The following is a 21,040-nucleotide window of genomic DNA, read 5'->3' as shown; positions in this document are numbered from 1 at the left end:
TAAATGATACTTAAGAAATTACTGGATATAAAATCCTTATTGTTATCATTTGCCCTCAAGTTCCATAGGAATGGGGTGCTGTCTCAGGCTGTCTAAGGCTAGATCTGAACAAAGATAGGGTGATAAGCTGTGCTGATGGACCCTCCCCAGTCGAAAGGGATTTCCACCTTAGTTTTTAGAATCAGACAGATGAGATCAAATCTTGCCTTTACCAGTTATTAGCATTGTGAACTTGGGGAAGAAACTGTACTTGTTTGTGTCCAATTTTCTTTATCTGTAAATAAGTTCAGTATTTACTTTAGGGTTTTTGTTTTAGAATTGAATGAGCTAATTCCCTCATTTATACCTAAAATACTGATCGCGTGGTTCTATGCTGGTGCCTTGGTAGAAGATTACTAAGGGACTCAGCAGTGAGAATGCAGGTGGGGGACCCCTGGATCATAGAGCTTATATTCCAGGATATGCTTGTAAAAGACTGGATGTGCAGTGGATTTTTAGTAAATGTCCATTCCTTTCCTTATCCACATTGATTGTGTATATATCTTTGTACAATATATGAACAATTTTTATTGCAATTTAAATTTCTTTGTAGTATTTAAATTATGTAGCTATAACAAAATACGTGAAATAAAATGATTTGTCTTTTATTTTCTTTTCAATATGCAAAACAAAATAAAATAGAAAAGAAAAAAGGTTTTGAAGGAGTAGAAATAATTTTATTTCTGTGGAATCAATTCCCTATGTTAGGTTTTTTAGTTGTGTTGTTAAACAGCATATAAAATTGATAGGTTGTGACTTCAGGGTTGATAGCTAGGTGAGTGTAGTTACTTTTTGTGGTTGTCTTTGATGAATTATTTGCACTAGATCATAAATGATGTGCACGTTACATATTGGAAACGAGGAAAGAGTGGAGACATACTACCTCCAATGCAGTCATCTTGTTACCAAGTCGAAACTCGTACTTCTTGCTGCATGACAGGCCAATAAATCGGGAGATTGAGGTGTTGGAGCAAGGAATAGTGACTTTATTTGAAAAGCTGGCAGACCCAGAAGATGGCAGAATGACATGCTGGAGAACCGTCTCCCCCAAGTCAGAAATCAGCCCGCTTTTATACTAAAAAGGGGCGGGGATGTGGTTGGTTGTTGCAAACTTCTTGCGGTACGAACTGTTTCTCCTTGGAATTCTTTGTTCTTGCAGCTGTCCACGTGGGTCAAATCATGGTGCCCCTCTAAATCCTCCCAAAAAAACCAAAGTTGATTCTCTATTTTGCAACTTGCCATCTCTACATAAGTGCAGAAGAGTTAACATCGTGAAAGATCAGAGCCCGGAGAATAGGCTCTCCTGGATATTTCAGGCTAAAGGCAACTTTCTTTTACAAAAGGTACAGAGCTACCAAGTCTGAGCCTAGAAAACGGCAAAGTTTAAAGCCAAAGGAACAGATCTAACATGCAGTCAAATTTATTCTTTTCTATAACAATTTCTTTTTCCACCTCATAAATAATTTTAGAAAGAAACATGAGCAATTTTTTTACTTTTGCTTCTTAGTAACGGATAAGTGGGCCAAATACATTTATGAGAGCAGGGATGCTGTGCGGGCATTGGGGTCACAGCAAACTCTTGTTGGGGGTGGTCAACTCTGCAACATGTCTGATGCCCCGTGGGTGTTGGTGAGGGACCCCATAACCAGGGGCTCTCTTCAGGAACCAGTATATGGGCATTGACTTCTGGAGACCTCTTTTTCAGCTGCCGGAAATTTTTTCAGATACTGTGACTGAAAAACCACTTCAGCTGGTGATAATTAGGGAATAAAGGAAGAGGAAAAGGGCTTGGATTAGATTAGAAGAGAAGGACAGAATATCAGGGAACCTGGGGGCTTGGCAGTGGGCCTTGGGAGAGAGGGGAGCAGAGGTGGAGAGGCGCACGGCTCTGAAACCAGCTCCTGCACCTGTCCCAGGGCCCAAGTCACACAGCTTTTAATTGGCCCAGGACGCTCTCCTGTCTGGATGTCACCCTGGGCAGAACCTTGAGAATCGAAGGTAAGGGGTGGGCAGCACTCACCTAGGGGATCACTGAGGACTTCGTTCAAGTCCACGGTGCCCTTTCTGGTCATGTGTATTCACTTGCCCTTTATCTAAGGATCTGAGGAGCAGGAGCAAGGAACGCAGGGAGAGATCCAGGAAGACATCTGACTGTGTTAAGAGACGACATTCACAGCCACACGGGGAGCGAGTACACTTGCAGCAAAGTAAAACAACTTCACAACTATTGCATCAGAGCTGCCGGTGTGAGAGAGCCTAAGCCTGTCTCAGAGTGCAGGGGACAAGCGGAAAGGAATGGTAAATTTCTACTGACAGTTGAAATTTTGTTAAATATCCTGCTACTGTTGCTTGTATCACTTGAATGAATGCAGGCATATTTCTATGGGCATTTATATGTTCACACAACCCCACCAGCCCCTCTTGCCCCCATCGGGGATGGGATTTCTCAAGCACAGTGCACCTCCTGCTTGGGTGGGCCACGCTGCGGGTCCTCGCCTGGGGCCGGGCTGCTGCAGGGCACTGAGTCCCCGAGGCACGGCCTGCGAGACACGACAGGAACACCTCTGCTCTTGACTGAGGGCCTCCGTTTCGCCCTGCAGTGTAAGAATGCTGGTGACTGAGTTAGAAGCATGCTTCGAAGCTGTCTGTGTCCTTGCCATCGAGAAGTGGAGCCTGGGAGCTTCCGAATTTCTAAAGAATGCGGTTTACATTCACCTTCGACAGGTGAGTTTATGTCCTTTTACAAGTGGAGGAATTACTGCAGTTTTCCTGGAACTTACTCACCACTAGTCCATCTGATTTTTCTGTGCTAGGATTCAATATGGCATTCTAAAAATTCTGGAGTCAGATCTTGAAACCTTGATGAAGAGGATTATTTTATTTCTTTATATGATAGTATTTTACTTTCAAAATTCAGAGTTTTCAGTTCTTTCAAAAACTTTTTGGGGGTTTGGAGAAACAAATTTGCTCTTACCATCTTTGTGACCTGTTGCTATATGCCTCTCACCTGTCTTCTGTCACTTGTGAGGCGGTTCCATTTGTGACCCTGTCCGGGTTGTTCATGGTATAAAACATAAAGTCTGTAAAAGTACAGTCCCTATTACTCCGAAGACATTCCACAAATACTACTTAAATCTGGGTGTGGTTTTAAGAAGACAAAATCATTAGAACATGTACTTGCAGGTTGCTAGTGCAAAATCCCCAAATCAATAGTCTACCTCAACATCTAAAATCTTTCTAATCTACCTTGGATTTGTATGGATAATTGAAGCAGTTTGCTAAGAACTCAAGACCAGGGTTAGAATAAAGGCTGGTGTAGCTCAGCAGGTCCTCCCAAACTGATGTTCTGCCAGAGGGCGGGTCCTAGGGGAGAGGGCGTGTCCTCTCCTCCCTGAGCTGACATTTTGATGGCAAAGACCTTCATCAGGTGAAGAACTTGGAGTTTCTTCTAAGAAAAGTGGGTTTGAAAACAGTCCTAAAAGCGTGGGAGTGACACAATCCATTTGTCTCAAGTAGGGGAGAGTGGCTTTGGGGCCACTTGGGAGACTCGTGAGTCCAGGTGGGCAGTGTTGGTGGCTTCCACTTGAGCAGTGGGAGGGTCAGTGGGTAAAAGCGAACAGATTGAAGGCATGTTTAGATGGTAAAAAGGAAAGGATGAATGCTGTCTGTGAAGGTAGGATGGAGTAAGGAACAGGTTTCTGGGTGGATTAATGAGGTAAATGATGGTCCTGCTGTGCTCTGAGGAGGGAAAGCTGTAGAGGGAGTTCTGGGTGAAAACTGATGAGTTCAGCTGTGGGTAAAGTGAAAGGCTATTAGATGTGTGGACTGGGGGCTCAGGTGAGAGCCAGTAGTGAGTAGGGGGAGGGGAGAGAGACTTTCAAATCAGTTTGTCTTGTGAACATACAAATAAGGATGAGTAATGACACACTTAAAACCTCTATATTCTGTATTTAAAGCCCAGTAACATTTTGCTATATTGAATGCAGAGGTTCTTAATTTTTTTTAACAGAAATAAAATAAATAGAAACAAAATAGTGGAGTTAAGGAACATCTTAGAGTTGATGTGTGTCCTTGTATGTATTTTGATACCTCATCTGTTTATAACCATAATCTACAAAAAGTTCGCTTGCTTAGCATAAGAGTTAAACAGAGGGACATGACACACAGTGTTGGGGCTTGAAACTGATCTTCTCAGGCAAATTATGTCACCTCTCTGTGCCTTAGTTGCATCTTCTGTGACTGCCCCCGGGCCCCTCATCACAGCTGATTTCCTAGACTAGATGTTGGAAGGGAGGCTGCTGAAGGGGAGTAAGAAGTGGCAACTGCTAGGGACACTGAAGAGAGACACAAAAAGTGATTAAAGCCGATAAACTCAGTACAAACAAATTCTCTCAAAAGAGAAAGAATCCCGCAGTGTTTTGAGCCACTTAGCGTAAGGGAAACAAAATCAGGTAGACCAAAAGCTCTTGAGCATGTGAGTATTGTGGGTGGGAGGCTTTCCTCACAAAAGTGTTGAGAAAAGGGCTTTTCATTTCCCTTGACGTTTCCAGTAAGGATGGGGAGCAGAAGAGAAAACCCCGTGCTTCACAGTGGAAGCTGCTGTTTTGTGCAAAACTGACCAAAGGTTGGAGACCAGTCATCAGCGGTGCTGGCAAATGAAGAGACATTGGGATTGGGTGGGGCACTTGCTGCGACTTCCAGGTGACCTACTGGCTGGGGGCTGTGAGGCGGGCAGTAGGTTTGCAGGGTGACCCGGGCATAATCCCTGGCTCTGAGGCTGCTGGTCTGACTAGCAAGCCTGGGCACCCGCAGTCCTAATGGGGCAGCTTGGGATGTGGCCTGGGGTACCTGCTGTGCTGAGGGCGAGAAGAGGGCTTCCCTGAGGGGGTGTCATGCGGAGAGTGGGAACGTGTTCCTGCAGGGGAGGAAGGGCCTCTGAGCAGGGTGCTGGATGCACAGGCAAGACCAGCCTGAGCACCGAGGCTTCTGGGAGCCAGAAGTCATACAATGGCCCGAACCGCCTTGTTCCTGCGAGACTGCAGGGAAAAGATGCTGAAAAGGTAGGCTAGGGTCAGACCCTGTGGTGTTTTATGAGTGACAGTAATGGACTGGTCAGGCAGGCACGAGAGAACACTGTGGGCGTCCCAGCTGGGGCGTCACGCCGGAGGGAGGAGCAGAGTTATAGACTTTGCCACTTATTAGCTGTGTGACTTTGAGCAAGATCACCCCACCTCTCTATATATATATCTTCATTTGTAAAGTGACAGAGTGACAAGCTCGTGTCATCAGAAGGCTTAGTTTAGCTCTGATCCTCTTTGTCCAGTCCTGTCAGTGCTGCCCTGTGAGGTTCTGCAGCGGCTGCTCTTACCCTGAGATGGGAGGGACTAGAGGGACGTTGTAGTGCCCAAGGGCAGGAAGGGGTTGCTTTAAAAGCAGACATGTTGCCGCCTGCAGCTGCAGGCCAACAGGCAGTTTGGTTGAAGGTCCTGCAGGGGACTTTGGAGGCCATAGGTCGTGGAGAGTACTTTGGACGCCTTAGCTTCGTCTTAAGTCTTGTTTTCCCTTGCGGACCGGATTTGCCTTTGCAGATTGATGCTGAAGATTTGGGCTTCTGGCAAAGCTGTTTTCAGAGATGGGTATATACGTAAAATATCATATAAAATAAAATGATTTATTTAATGTGTGGGACTTCGCAGCTGTTGGGAACAGCTCTGTTGTCCTGGTCGTCACGGAGGACACCAAGGGTCAGCAGAGCGTGCGGGAGGGCAGGTAGCCTGCAGTGCTGCTGCGGGGTGTTCTCCCGAGTAGAGCACTCTGCTGAGTTGACTCTTCTCTGAGTTTGGTTGCCAGATGAGCAGACAGCAAATTAATGAGTTCTGGTGGGATTGTATAATGACAGGAAGAAAGAGGAAACCGTAGTTTTTCCAGACTAAAACACGCTTTTGTTTCCTGATCCAGTGTGTTCCATTACAGAATTGATGAGTTGTGTCTATTCTGGGACTTCATTGAAATAAACGTTCAGCCTAAATGTTAAGAGTTATGTTTTATTTGGCTGGAGGACTCGAGCCGGGATGGCAACCTCTCAGATCACTCTGAGGCACTGCTCCCAAGAGGTAGGGAAGGAGCTAGGATATATAGAAGTTTTACAAGAAAGACCAGGTAGTTGGAACAATAAAATATTGCTTGTTATCTAAAGAAAACCAGATATCTCAAGATCAAGTATTTAGTGCTTTTCTATGAATGGGAGGAAGAAAACATTTGTGTCATTGAATTCATCCCTTTGGCAATTACCTAGATATCTAGGGCCAGTATCCTGTCCTTTCTTACTCTGAGTCCGCTCAGAGGGCACCACTGTGAGTGGCTGAGAGGCTGGGCTGCAGGCATGCACTCGCTGGGGTGTGGCAGCAGCCGCTGATGACTTGGTTTCAGCATTCTTTGTTTACTGACATGGTTGCAGTATTTTCATACACAGTACCCCCCCTTGGTCCTAAATTCTGCCAATATTATGAGAGACATTTCATGACCAATTTTGTCCCATGGTGCTAGGATGGCCCAGTCCTAGTTCAGGTGAAGAATCTTCTGAGTTGCCATTCAAGGTGTTAGTTTTTTATCAGGCCCTGTTGATACTAAAAATTCTCTGGATAACCTGTCTTACTAGTTTGTTATGATCCAGCAAGTGTTTACCCTTCATTGCTCATTCCCATACCTAGAATCACACTATTACAATTACTTTATTCAGGGTTATAAATTGTATCTATTTCTTCAAGATGTTTAGCCATCATCAATTTTGTAGGCCTAGTTACACTTTGGGAAATGTAACAGACAATTTTATAAAATAGACAGGATATAAGTAATACAGCTAGTAACGTTAATAAAGTCACGAGTAAGAATTTAATAGTCGAGAAGTTGTATTTTTGGGTTAAAATTTTGCTTGTGTTTCTGATTGAGTTTGAGTGATCTTATGCGAAAGTTCATATTTATGGTCAGGCTCAGAGCAGGTATTAATTGGTCAGGTGAGGTCTCCCACCTTGGAAGATCAACAGTGGCCTAAACAGAACTATAATTTCTTTTTAGAATAACGTTTCTGAGGGATATCTAGTTAGAGCCTTGGAGTAGGGAAACCCATCAAGGTAACACAGAAGTACTAGACATAGGTAATTTACCATAAACTTAACAATTGGAGTAGTTCATAATCAAAGGTAGGAGAAATTATCACAGTAATTGTTATGCAGGCCTGGTCCAGTGTCTTGGGTCAGCTGTCTACCTCAGATATCCTCTTCTTATCCTGGCCTGGTAGCTTTTTCTCCATTTGGGCATTGTTCTAAGGTGAGCAGTGCTCTATAGGCCAGTGCATTCCAGGGGCTATTTCTGATAGGAAATGAACCCAAAAGTCCGTTTCCTTCAGCTTTGGTGTGTATGGTCTATTTAAGAGTACCTGATAAATGGTCCTTCCATTCAGGTTGGAGACAGTTCTTTAAGTCATGCCTGTTCCAGTTTGCATAATCCCCTGGCTGCAGGTCATGGGGCATTGGAACTTTACCCAAGGATAGATTAGTGAGCTTCAGAAACAAAGCTAGAGTATCCTCTTAATAATTCAGTTAAACTGTACAGCAATGTGACATAACAGCAAGGAATGATGTGGGAAGTGTCTTAGTAAATACGGACGTCAATTAACAAAACTAGAATTTAATATCCACTAAAATATAATCTTTTTTCTCTCTAAAGTTACCCTCATTTTTCTCAAATAAAGCCATGTCAAGATTAATTTGTTTACAAGTTGTCTGATTATTTGATCATATAGGCTGTTTTAAATTGGCTGTGTTGGAACTTTTAATTAGGAGTCTCAGGGTAGAATGTTAATAAGGTTTGTTAAGGCCAGGAAAGCCCCGTCAAGGGCTTGTCGTGGATTTCTGCCTTACAGATTTAGGTAAATTCTTTTCTCTTTAAAATCCTTAAAATACCTTGAGATTCCTATATCTGTTAGGAGATGATCTTCCTCATTTGTCTGATAGAGCCACTGGGGACCTAAGAGTTTTTAGTGTATTGAGGGATCAGATAGAGAGAAAAGATAACTGTTCCAAGTCTGATTACATAGGTATAATTTATCAAATTGCTGTGAATCATAACTAGCTTAAAGAGAAGAGATTCTTTATGTCTGGGAAACAGGTTAAAAGCCAGTAGTATTTTAAACAAAATCAAAAATTATAACCATATTCACTAGTTTACTCAGTCCCATGTAACTAATTCTTTTAATCACAGTTTTCATTGGAAATTTAAAATTTCTTACCCAGTTTAGTTCACTGCTATAGTTTGAAGTTTATTAGAAATCAGTAAATCTCCTTGAAGAGCAAGCATTTTGCAAAACCATCAGAAGACAACCATTAACTGTCTATAAATGACAAAAGATTTAAAATTATGGTTAAACACCGTTACACTATAATCGATAAAGAAACCTGGTCACTATACCCAGAATTATCACTGGTAACATTTCAGATATACCAGAATTTTAGGGAGTCCGTATAATTTCTACAGTATCTATATTAATAATATTTTCTCATACAATATAACCTTAGAAGATTTATTATTCATTTGACAATACCGTGTTATTTAACATGCCAAATGAAATTTACTAGATTAAAATCTCTCTTAGGGATGTTTCAGGGGCCCTCTGTAGCATCCCAAACTTAACTGGAGATTAAAAGAACTTTAATTAGAAATTGATATTTGGGGAGCTTGTTAAAAGATTTCAGAACACTTGGTCAGATAAACATATAGATCACTGTAACGTAGTACTAATTCATTAACAAGAAAATGCGTCAAAGGTAATGGCAGAACAGATCATTTAAGTGGTATAAGAAGTTTTACAATCTGTTACTGAACGTGGATTAACATTTTAAGAAAATTTTTTCCTCTTAACAGCGAGAAAACCAAATCTAGTCTTGTACCTGCTTACTTCTAAGATTCATTTACTTTGCCCAAGTTGATTCTAAACTTAGCCAATTCCGACCACGTATGAAACTCTTTCCTCAGGGTTCCTCTTCCACAAGCCTTCCATAGCTTTCTATACTCATATTAGTGTGTCCCTTATTTTCTCTTCCATTCAGAAGTAACCAGCTTCAGGAGAAATTCACTATTTTTCATTAACAAAATATAATTCCATTCCTATATCTTCCTTTACACATTTATCTTACTTTCCTAGGATACTGAGATCATTCCCTTAATAATAGAGACTATTTCAGGGTGGCATTATCCATTTATTAGTATTTCTAAACACCTTTATTTTCTCTGTAAGAGGAAGTTACATGTTAAGTAATTCATATTTCAATCTTATTTTATCTGAAAATGGCGTAGCTATTTAATAAAATCTTATCATTTGACTTAATTTAGCACAACTCTAGAATTTAAAGATACCAAACATTTAGAGATTACCTTAAGCATACATTTTAAAAATATATTTTAAAAATTTACCCAAAGCTCTCATCTCATTTGCATTTAATTTACTTAAAATTTTACCACACCACATTACTGTTTTTTTTTCTTGACAAATATGCAACAGATATAACAGGATCTTATTTGACTTTCATTAAACCTAGGTACAGTAAAGGTATTATACTTAATATTTATGACTTTAAAGATGTCTATATTAATTAGAACATTCTTAAACTAAACAATATCAAATATTATCTTAATATTGAATATTTTCCAGTTCACGTGACGCTGAAAGTCAATTTGTTCAGTTTGTATTTTAAAAATACTTAATTTTCAAGCTCTTATTTTTTACGTCAATTAAGCAGATCTCTTTGACTTTGATTTTTTTTTTTTTAGCTGTAGAAATATCTGACATCTATAATGTGTACGCAGTCTTATAAACAGACAAAAGCTAGAGATCTCATAGCTTCACTTTAAAACTTACTTATAAGATAGGTATAATAATAGTTGGAGTAAAGTGAATTTGCTTGCTCAAATCACTAAGGCTTACTATTGATGAAAAAGACATTTAAGATTTCTTGACAAAGTCTGAAGGACACGTCAGAGTTCTGAGTTCTAAAATGCCAAAATTTCTTGGCCTTAAGTTTTATTTCGTTGCTCTAATTAGGCTCAGTCTTAGGTCACTGTTTGCTGTATTTACATTTCTGATCTGCAAGACAATGACACACTCTTCCAATTTCCCAGAGAACTGCTCTGCCACCCAGACCCAATTTTATCTCCTTAATTGGCATTTTTTTATCAGTGAGAAGAGCTGTAAACAAAGAATTCCGTGTTTTAAAACTTTAAGTTTTACTTTATCATGTTTTCCAAAGCTTGCATAAGGCATTTAGTAAGGTCTCTTTTCCTTGAGTTATAAGTTAAACCCAGGGTAAACCTCTTATTATATTTTTTTAGTAGCCACTGAATATTAGTTTTTAGTTTTACGTTATACTGGTCGGCTCATGTAACTCTATTGGTTTCTTTTACTTTGTTCAATTAATATTTTCTGAGGGACAGATTTGTGCCCAGCCTTATAATACCAAGAAGGGGAAGCGTTTTTCCATTGAAACGTATCTATCCCACAACATAATTGAGCAAAAGTTTTATATAAAGACCATTTAAATATACCAATTTTACAAACATTTATCTCAATTTTATTAAATCTTATACCTTTAATTTTTATATTTATGTTTTAATCAATAATTCTTATTTCTAGAAGGAGTGCCAGAAGCCTTTTTTTTTTTTTTTTTTTTTTTTTTTTTGGTGCATTGTATCTAATTTTATGGAAAAGTCTCTAGGATGCCCAAGTTTCAGCCACAGAGCTTAGACCCTTCTCAATTTTTAATTTGATTAATTGGTCTGTTGTCCCAATCATTGATCAAGTATTTCAGTCTATATATACATATATTTTAAACTGTGGCAAATAAAACGGACTTGTATGAACTTTAATGTTGGGGGGCAGTAGGTGATCTCTTTGGCCCTTTTTTTTTACTTTATGTAGTGTAGTATCAAAACCTTGTACCTAAATCCAAAAATGTCCATTTTATTTATCTCATTCAAAATAACCATATAAAAATATTTATCCACTTGGGATAAGCCCCTTATCTTTTTTTTTTTTTTTTTTTGACATTTTAACAATCCTTTTTCCAGTTATTCAACCTAATTAACATTAATTATTCTAAGTTTTTATTAGCATCTCTAGAACCATTTATCGGAAAGGAAAAACACAAATGTAGCTTTTCAAACCAGTTTTATTTTTTTCACTAAGTTCTTAGGTTAACCATTAGATATATTTTTCTACCTTTAAAATTGATTTTAATAGGTACCAATAAAACAGCTGTTTATAATGAGATCTCTTTCAACTTTCACCAATTTAAAACTTTTTCCAAATTAAAAGATCCATCATATAGCCATCAATTTATATATATATATAATAATATATATATATTATTATTATATAATATCTATATAATATATATATATATATATATAGTGATTTTAAACCAATAAGATGAAGAGGCTGTTCCACATGAGAGTGGGGATGTTGCCTAAATAAAATTCAAAGGTTTACTCTCCAAAAGCTAAAGGCCTTTTTGGTCCAGGCTGATGAAACAAAGTTTAAGATGGCAAAATATCTGACAATTGGTACAATCAAAGAATTCCTTAGAATCCCAATTTATTTGCGTGGCCACCATATGTACACAATACTTGAACCTTTTGTATGGCAGAGTCCAAGGTTTCCTTTAAAAAAAAAAGTAAACATATATATACATACATACACACACTTAAAACACCCAGAGAAAGATAAAACGTTTACATTTCAAGGACACAGGAAGAGAAATCCAAGTTCCCCCTAACGGGGATTTTGTTTTTATAAGTTCAGAATTCCAAAAATTGTTTTTATCAGGCTTGGTTAGTTACTTTCAGAGTGAGGTGTTTTTTTTTTGTTTTGTTTTTTTTTTAATTCCCAATTAATGCTGTAATTTTTGTACGTACATAAATCTGGCTGGGGTAATAGTTGGAGGCTGGCAATGTGTCACTTCTTTTTCTTTTCTTTTCTGTTTTTTATTTTTTTTGAAAGTTCTATTCCCCATTGTAAGGTCGGGTTCTCAGAATAAATTTGCTAGTAAGATTTCCCTCAGGGACAACTCTATGGCATGAAGTCTTTGCCTCTACCACTCCTGCAAGATTCTCTGTCACCAGAGAAAGCTGTTACCAGACAGGAGGAGGGTCCCATTTTTGGAGTTGAAAGGTTACTCATAAGAGTTTTACTTTTATCCTGAAAAATTCAATGGAGGTAACCAAATTGAGGAAAACATTAGACCAACCTCTTACCTAACCACTCAGTCCTGACCCCAGTGTCTTTCAACTTGGACACACTCGGGACGTCTCCACTGGGTGAGTATTTTCCTGGTATGTTTCCACCAGCCCCACTTCGGACGTCTCCTCAAGGTGGGTATTTCCCGTTATCTTTCAACCAGGCCCCACCCAGTATGTCTCCACTGGGTGGGTAATTCACCCCAGTATCTTTCAACTGGAGGGCCAGTTACCTGGAAACACCGCAAAATAAATCTCAGGATCATCAACCAATATGTGAGTTCCGAGAACCAAGAGAGACTCACCCAAATTCATCTGGACTCCCCGAGGAGGCGGATGGGCACAAAGGGCCATTTATGGTACCAAGGCTCCTGATACTCGGAGAGTTCAGGTGGAGAAAGTCTGCTCTGGGTCCCTTCATGGTGTCCAAAACTGTTGACTGAAATACATGTGCAGCCTAAAGGTTAAGAGTTATGTTTTATTTGGCGGGACGACTCGAGCAGTGATCACAGCCTCTCAGATCTCTCTGAGGGACTGCTCCCAAGAGGTTGAGGAGGAGCTAGGATATATAGGAGCTTTACAACAAAGACCAGGTTGTTGGAACAGTAAAAGATTGCTTGTTATCTAAAGAAAGCCATGTATCTCAAGTTCAAGAATTTAGTGCTTTTGTATGTATGGGAGGAAGCAAACATTTTGGACTCCCTGAATTCATTCTTTAAACAAGCACCTAGCTACCTAGGGCCAGTATCCTGTCCTTTCTTATTCTGAGTCTGCTCAGAGGGCACCATTGTGAGTTGCTGCAGCTACTGGGCTGCAGGCCTTTCCTCGCTGGGGGTTGGCGGCAGCCGCTAATGACTTGGTTTCAGCATTCTTTGTTTACTGACATGGTTGCAGTATTTTCATTCACATTGTAGTATTTTCATTCACGGACTGATTATGGATAATCTGCAAACTTGGAAAGCAACCGAGATGGAATTACTGCAGGTACCTTATACTTTAATAAGCCGTGTGCAAACATAAACATGGAGGAAGCATACATTTGGGTTTGGTGGTGTAGGGAATGGTTTCTGCACATTACAGGAGAAGGCAAGGCAGAATTGCTTAAGTCCAACTTTCTTTTCTGTAGTGGTTTCTGAGAACAGTTTATGGTAATTAACCAACATTGACAAACGGTGGCACACATTGCATTTAAGAGCTGGCCGGCTGCAAACTTGTGTATTGGACAGGTGGAATTCATAGGCAAGTGGTCAGGTGGATGGGAGAGAGATGGAGCCTAGGCCTGGGCCCAGATTCCAGTTTAAATCGCCATTTCCTCACCATACGGCCTTGGACTAGAATGTAACCTCTCTTAACCTGTTGGTGAATCTGTGAAATGGGCATGATAATATTCGTTTCTTCCTGGGATTGTTGTAAGTTCTAAAGAGTATTGTAGCACACATGGAGCACTTAACACACTGGCACTTAGCAGTGTTCACTGTGTGCGGCCGCCCCGCTTGGCATGTGTCAGAGCCGTAAAGGCAGCATTTGTCTGTTGAGGATGCACTGGTAGCCCCTTGAATAGGTTGTGAATTTGGTGATTTCCTTTAATCTTGGTAACTCTGTGTGCCATGGGCAGTTATTTTCATGGACAGATGAGGAATCTCAGGGTAAAGAAGACTGTGTAATTTGCCCAAAGTCAGACCATAATTTTGGGTGCACGGGCCTCGGTTCAGCATGGGTGCACGGGCCTCGGTTCAGCATGGGCCTTCTGCCCTCTCCGTTCAGCCCCAGAGCCAGATGTGTGGTCGGCTGTTTCCCAGCCCAGAATATCGGGCAGGCCGCAAGACACACCTGGCCCTGCGCTGCTTGAGCAAAACCTCCGGAGGAGAGGAAGTTACAAAAGGGATAAACATAAAAACAGACGACAGCAAACTGTGATCAGCACTGAGAAGGAAAGGAACACGCCTCGCAATGCAGTGCTGCGAGCTTTCCCGTCGGGGCTGCTCTGGGGGAGTTCATCTCAGCTAAACAAACTCTGCTGCTGCACCAAGGCAGGAAGGCAGAGAGCGTGTGGCCAGGTAGACAGGGCCTTGTTAATCATACTCATTCCCCATTAAGATGCAGCTCTCACGGGCACTTACCTAGTAAACAGATGTCTTCCATAATCATCACGCACTTTTCTTGGTAGTTTTATTGTCCCACCTTTTAGATGAGGTCATTGAAGCTGGGGAGTTTGCTGCATGCCCGTGATCACCATGGAAATACCCCCACTGGTCTTTCAACCTAGACTGGTGTGGCTGTCATGTCCCAGCCCTGTGAATGGCATCGTGTTGCTTCTCCCAAGTGTCCCAAATGACTGACATTGATATTCTTAATTCGTAGGAAATGGTATGTGACAATAGGAGAAAAAGGTAGTAAGAAATTGTTTGGAAAACTAGAACAAAATCCAATTCTTCCCCAGCTGGGGGAGCGTAACCTGTGTCACTCACCCCACTCACTGCCTGGCACCTCCTCCCTGCCGACTCTGCGTTCAGAAGCCACTCTGAGCTTTTGAAGAACATTTTGCCTCATGACACTGTTGACTAGGACCTGCGACCTCTCTGTCCCTGGTTAACTCTCTCTTCAAAGCCATTTAAATTTTTTGCAGGCTCCTCCGCTCAGATGTAAGAATAGCCTCTTTCAACTTCTTGATGCAGCTCCTTAATGAAGATTTTGTGAAGGAAACTTAGTCAAAACCTGGGAGGTATGTACACAGTGACTGCAACCTCAGCACTTTATGAAGTTCAGAATCAGATTTGTGGGTGACTCAGGAAAGGCTTTTTTAAGGTAACAAGGGGAAAGTGAAAGGACGCAGGCTGTGTGAGACTGAAACATCTCGGTCCCAGCAAGCAAGGCACCTGCGTTCAGGATGGTGTGTGGGGAGTGCAGAGTTCTCACAAAGAAAGAAGTGTTGGGATGGGAGGGAGGACAGTTAGGTACTTTACTGTGGAGGGAAAAAGTGGGTTGAACATTTCCTGGTTGAACAAGAGGATTGTGACTGATGTGCTTGTATTTTGGAGAGAAGGGTTTTGTGGGGACAGGCCTAGGGAGAACGCTCTGTGGCTGGGGAGTCAGCACAACAGAGAAACACAGAGAACCCGGCAGACCCCAAGGCCCCTGCTGGGGGAGGGGCTGCCCGCCAATTCCAGCCCTGGGGGCGGCTTCTGTCCCTTAGCTGGGGCCTCAGAGCTCCCTTCACAACCCAGTCGTGTTGATACAAGAAAAAAAAAGGTGAGGCATGAGAAGGGCTGTATCCCAGGCTTTTGTTGAGCCCCTGGGATGTGCCCCGCTAGATGTTGTTCCTTGGCTTCATGCAGTAAAGAATTCAAGAGCAAGCCAGTGTTGAGCAAAGGTAGATTTATTCAGAGAGACACATTGAAAAGCAAGAGAAAGGCCACGAGTTGCAGGGGTTGGATGCTCAGATTAAAAGAAAGTACACACTCCACAGTCAGAGTGTGGGTTTTCTCCGAAGAGGGAGAGAGAGTGGTGACCTCGAGGAGGCACTGTGTTGCTGGTTTTCATGGGCTTGGTGGTTTCATATGCTAATAATTAGAAGGACCAGCCTAAGGGCAAGGGGCTGGGATTCCCAGGGAGTTGGCCATTTCCCACCCTGTGACCTTTTGTGGCTAGCCTTGGGACTGCCATGGTGCCTGGGGCATGTTATTCACCATGTTACTATTACAATGGGTGTATAATGAAGCTCAAGCTCTGCTAGAAGTTAAATCTCTTCATCCTGATCCTCAAGGCCTACTGGGGGTTGAATCCTTCACCATTTTGATGTTAATTGCTGTGTCCTTCCTTGAATGGCTGTGCTCTGCCCTCTTCCATCCTGTATCACTGTGATAACACAGAGAGAGCAAAGGCCGGGCCCTACCTGTGCTCCTGCATTTAACAGCGGGAGGTGTGGGGTGGGCTTATGATGACTCTGAGTGGTGAGAAGGATGTTTCAGATTTTGCCACGTGAGACATGGGGACATGCCAGCAGCCATCACAGATTTATCTCAAGGACATTATCGCTTGTGTTGTTACGGAAACAACAGGCCAGCCAAGAAACAAGCACTGAGATTTATTACGCCGGCGGGCTCAGAGGGGCTTCTGTTCCGAAGCTCTGAGCACCTCCAAGACCTGCACGTGAGGTTCTATAGGGTTAATTACAAGTAAGGGGCTATTAGCCAATAAGGCTCAAACAACAAAAAGCAAGGAATCAGTACACTGAAGCTTATGAATTTGGAACAGATCACGTTTCTGACAATTGTTGACCTTGGATTTACGAGTTAGCTTATTAGCCCAGTAAACTGACACTAAACTTCAGATTTAAGAGTTAGCCCAGCAAAACTTAGATCAGTAAACCGACACTTATCACACTTAGATTTGTGACTTAGCTCGTTAGCCCAGCTGGGCTTTTCCTTCACAGTGTCACTCATCTTTTCTATATTTCTTTTTTTTTTTAAGTATTTAATCCAAATTTATTATCAGAGTTTTTTGGAAAGAAATTTCTCTTTTTCTTTTCTTTGGGGCTCTTTTGGGGGGGGTAGGTAATTAGGTGTATTTATCTGTTAGTGGAGGCCCTGGGGCTTGAACCCGGGACCAAGTGCACGCTAAGCACACGCTCTACCACCCCCCCATGATCTTTTCTTTTTGCTTTAGCTGCCAAGAATCTTACAGCTGAACTTCTAGTCGGCCTTTAACACTTGCCCTGACTCCAGGGAATCCATTTTTATGACTTTACCTCCCCCTGGTTTCATTTAAGTATTGAATCTCCAATTTCTCTTCACTCTCAGATTTGCCTTTTTGTTGTTATGGTTGTTAAGGTGTGTTTAAAAAAATTGTTTAATTTCTCTTTTAGCAGGAGGCTGAAAGTAAATAAATATGTAAACAAACAGCACACTTAAATGCTTTTATACATTCTAAGCTGTTTAGTAGTTACTTAAAAACAGAATTGAATACTAAAGTGATAACATTTTTAAATTATTTTTTAATTTTTTACAAAGATATAGCTGATTTAAAATATGATATGTTTCAGGTGTACAATCGATGCTCCATTTATAGTTACTGTAAACATTGGCTGTATTCCCTGTGTTGTAAGATACATCCCTGTAGCGTGTTTACATTACATGTTGCAGTTTGTATAAGAAAGTTGGGTAACGCAGAGTCTGGGGCATGGCTGTGTCTGACCCAGGGTCACGCTCACCCTGCCTGTCAGAGCCCAGGCCCTCACTCCTGTCTGCAGGGCAGCGAGTGGAGGCAGCCCTCATCAGCGCTGGCACCACCCTCTGAGTGGCAGTGACAGCACTGTCTGTGTGTGGACCTGCAAAGTGTTGTTCCAGGAGCTTTACATGCATTTCTGCATTTAATAATTAAAGCCCTCCTGTGAGGAAGCGTTTTATGATTTTAATGAATAATACATTTTATTTTGATATTGATAGACTTCAAACCTCCGGAAAATTTACAGAAGTAGTGCAGTAAACTCTTAGATACAGTTCACCTTAAAGGGCACTATTTGTCCTTTTGTGTCTGGCTTATTTTTGCATAGTTTCAAGGTTCATCCATATTGTAGCCTGAATCAGTACTTTATTCTTTTGGTTTCATAATATCCTTTTTCTTTTTTTTTTCGCTTTTGGTCTACTTAAAAATATTTTCATTGAAGTCTAGTCAGTTTATAATGTTGTGTCAGTTTCTTGTGTACAGCACAACAATTCAGTTAAATAGGAACATACCTGTATTCATTTTCATATTCTTTTTAAACATAAGTTATTATAAGATATTAAATATATTCTCCTGTGCTATACAGTATAAACTTGCAGTTTATTCTATACATACTCAGTATCTGCAAATCTTCAACTCCCAAATTATTCCTTCCCACACCCTCTCCCCTCTGGTAACCATAGTTTGGTTTCTATGTCTCTGTGTCTGTTTCTGTTCTGTAGATAATTTTATCTTTTTGTGTCTTTGTTTTTTGATTTTTTTTTTTTTTTAAGATTCCACATGTGAGCGATCTCATATGGTATTTTTCTTTCTCTTTCTGGCTTACTTTTCTTAGAATGACATTCTCCAGGTCCATTCATGTTGCTGCAAATGGCATTATTTATTATTATTTTATGGCTGAATAGTAGTCTATTGGAGAAATATACTACAGTCTCTTTATCCAGTCATCTTTCAGTGGACATTTAGGTTGTTTCCATGTCTTGCTATTGTAAATAGTGCTGCTGAGAACATTGGGGTGAAAGTGTCTTTTTGAATTAGGGTTCCTTCTGGATATATGTCCAGGATTGGGATTGCTGGGTCATATGGGAGGTCAATTTGTTGTCTTTTGAGGAACCTCTACACAGTTTTCCACAATGGCTCCACCAAACTGCATTCCCACCACAGTGTAGGAGGGTTCCCAATTCTCCGCAGCCTCTCCAGCATTTACTGTCTGTGAACTTATGAATGCTGGCTATTCTGACTGGTGAGAGGTGAGACTTGATTGCAGTTTTGATTTGCATTTCTCTGATAATGATATTGAGCATTTTTTTCATGTGCCTATTGGCCATTTGTATGTCTTCATTGGAGAAATGTTTCTTTAGGACTTCTGCCCATTTTTAATTCAATTGTTTGTTTTTCTTTCTTATTAATTGTAAAAGCTGTTTACATATTCTGGTAATTAAGCCCTTGTCAGTTTCATTTATTGCAACTATTTTCTCCCATTCCATAGATTGTCTTTTTGTTTTGCTTTTTGTTTCCTTTACTGTGCAAAAGCTTGTAAGTTTAATTAGATCCCACTTGTATTATTTTGCTTATATTTCTATTGCTTGAGTAGACTGCTCTAGGGAAACATTGTTGAGATGTATGTCAGATGTTTTGCCTATGTTTTCTTCTAAGAGGTTTATAGTGTCTTGTCTACATGTTTAAGTCTTTAAGCCATTTTTAATTTATTTTTGTGTATGCTGTGAGGGAGTAGTCTAACTTCATTGATTTACATGCAGCTGTCCAGTTTTCCCTACACCATTTGCTGAAGAGGCTATCTTTACTCCATTGTATGTTCTCACCCCCTTTGTCAAAGATTCAATGACCAAAAGTTTGTGGGACTATTCTTGGTAATTTTGTTTATCCGTTCATTGATGGATGGATATTGTTTGTAACCTTTGGATACTCTGAATGATACTGCCATGAATATTGATGTGCAAGTTTTTGTGAGAATATATTTTCATTCTGTTGGCTGTACAGTTGGCCCGCCATATCTGTAGTTTCCACTTCATGGATCCAGATGGCTGATTGTAAAGGGACTCGAACATCCTTGGATTATGGTATCCAGGGTGGGGGTTTCCTGAAACGAACCCCCCGAGGATACTGAGGGATGACTCTATATGTAGGAGTGGAATTGCTGTGCCATATAATTCTAACCTTTTGAGGAAACACCAGGCTTTTCCAAAGAAGCTGCACCATTGCCCCTTTCCAACGGCTGCGTATTGAGGGTTCCCATTTCTCTGCCTCCTGACCGACACTTGTTATTGTCCATGTTTTGATTATAACCATCCTAGTGAGTGTAAAATCACATCTCATTTTGATGTTGATTTCACTAGTGATGCTGAGCATCTTTTCATATGCTTATTGGCCAATTGTGTATCTACTTAAATACTTGGCATATTTAAAAATTGGGTCGATTTTCTTTGTATTGGTCAGTTGTAAGCATTTGTTTTATATCCTGGATACTAGTCTCTTATTAGATATATGCTTTGCAAAATTTTTCTCCTATTCTGCAGATTGTCGTTTCACTTTACTTTTTTTAAACATTAAAACAATTTCTTTCTAGGGGAGGTAATTAGATTTATTCATTTTATTTTTCTTGCTAAGCACACACTCTATCACTTGAGCTACCCCCTTCCCCTTTCATTTCACTTTCTTGATGATGTCCTTTGTAACAAATGGTTTTAATTTTGATGAAGTCCATTTTATCTTTCTTTTTTTTCACTTGTGCTCTTGGTATTGTATCTAGGAAGCCATAGCCTATCCTAGGACCACAAAGATTTAAACTATGTCTTCTTTTAGAAAGTTTATACATTTAGTTTTTACGTTTCTGTCTGTGATCCATTTTGAATTAATATTTTATTTGTTATATAAAATACAGGGGTCCAGATTCCAGATTCATTCTTTTGCCTGCAGATACCCAGGTGTCTCTGCACCATTTGTTGAATAGACTATTCTTTCAATGGAGTGTTGTTGGCACATTTCTGGAAAAATGACTGTAAATGTAAGTTTCCCCCTGGATTTTTTATTGTGTCTCATAGATTTATGCATCCAAACTTATGCCAGTACCATAATGACTTGAGTACTATAGATTTGTAGTAACCTTTGAGGGAGTCCTCCAACTTTGCTCTTCTTTTTCAAGATTGTTTTGGCTGACCTGGGTCCCTTGCAATTCCATATGAATTTTGGCATCAGTTTTTCAATTTTTGCAAAGAATTCAGCTGTAATTTTGATAGGGATTCCATTAAATTTGTAGATCACTTTGGGGAGTCTTAACATTTTTAACAATATAGTCTACCATTCCATCAACATGGGATGCCTTCCATATATGTAGATCTTTTAATTTTTTTTGGTGATACTTCAAAATGTTCAATATGCAAATCTTGTAAAATTTTGTTAAATGTATCTCTCATTTTATTTTTAATGCTGTTGTAATTGGAAAGGCTGAGCTTCCTAAGGGTGGGACTATATA

At 40.4% G+C, this 21,040-nt stretch overlaps 1 protein-coding gene across 2 annotated transcripts in view; it reads left to right on the top strand.

The window, feature by feature from the left end:
* Positions 1 to 21,040, top strand: part of LOC141575942 (uncharacterized) — a 147,959-nt gene that overhangs the window by 119,395 nt on the left and 7,524 nt on the right. For both annotated transcript variants that reach the window (XM_074357784.1, XM_074357791.1), the window contains 3 exons: positions 1,199 to 2,337; positions 2,640 to 2,763; positions 14,951 to 15,046. The gene's annotated coding sequence lies outside the window, so the exon portion shown is untranslated. The remainder of the gene's footprint in view (positions 1 to 1,198; positions 2,338 to 2,639; positions 2,764 to 14,950; positions 15,047 to 21,040) is intronic.

This window comes from Camelus bactrianus, chromosome 34, assembly GCF_048773025.1.
Source record: "Camelus bactrianus isolate YW-2024 breed Bactrian camel chromosome 34, ASM4877302v1, whole genome shotgun sequence".
In the NCBI taxonomy this organism is placed as follows: domain Eukaryota; kingdom Metazoa; phylum Chordata; class Mammalia; order Artiodactyla; family Camelidae; genus Camelus; species Camelus bactrianus.
Note: the sequence above shows the minus strand (reverse complement) of the source record. Positions and strands in the feature narration are given on the sequence as shown.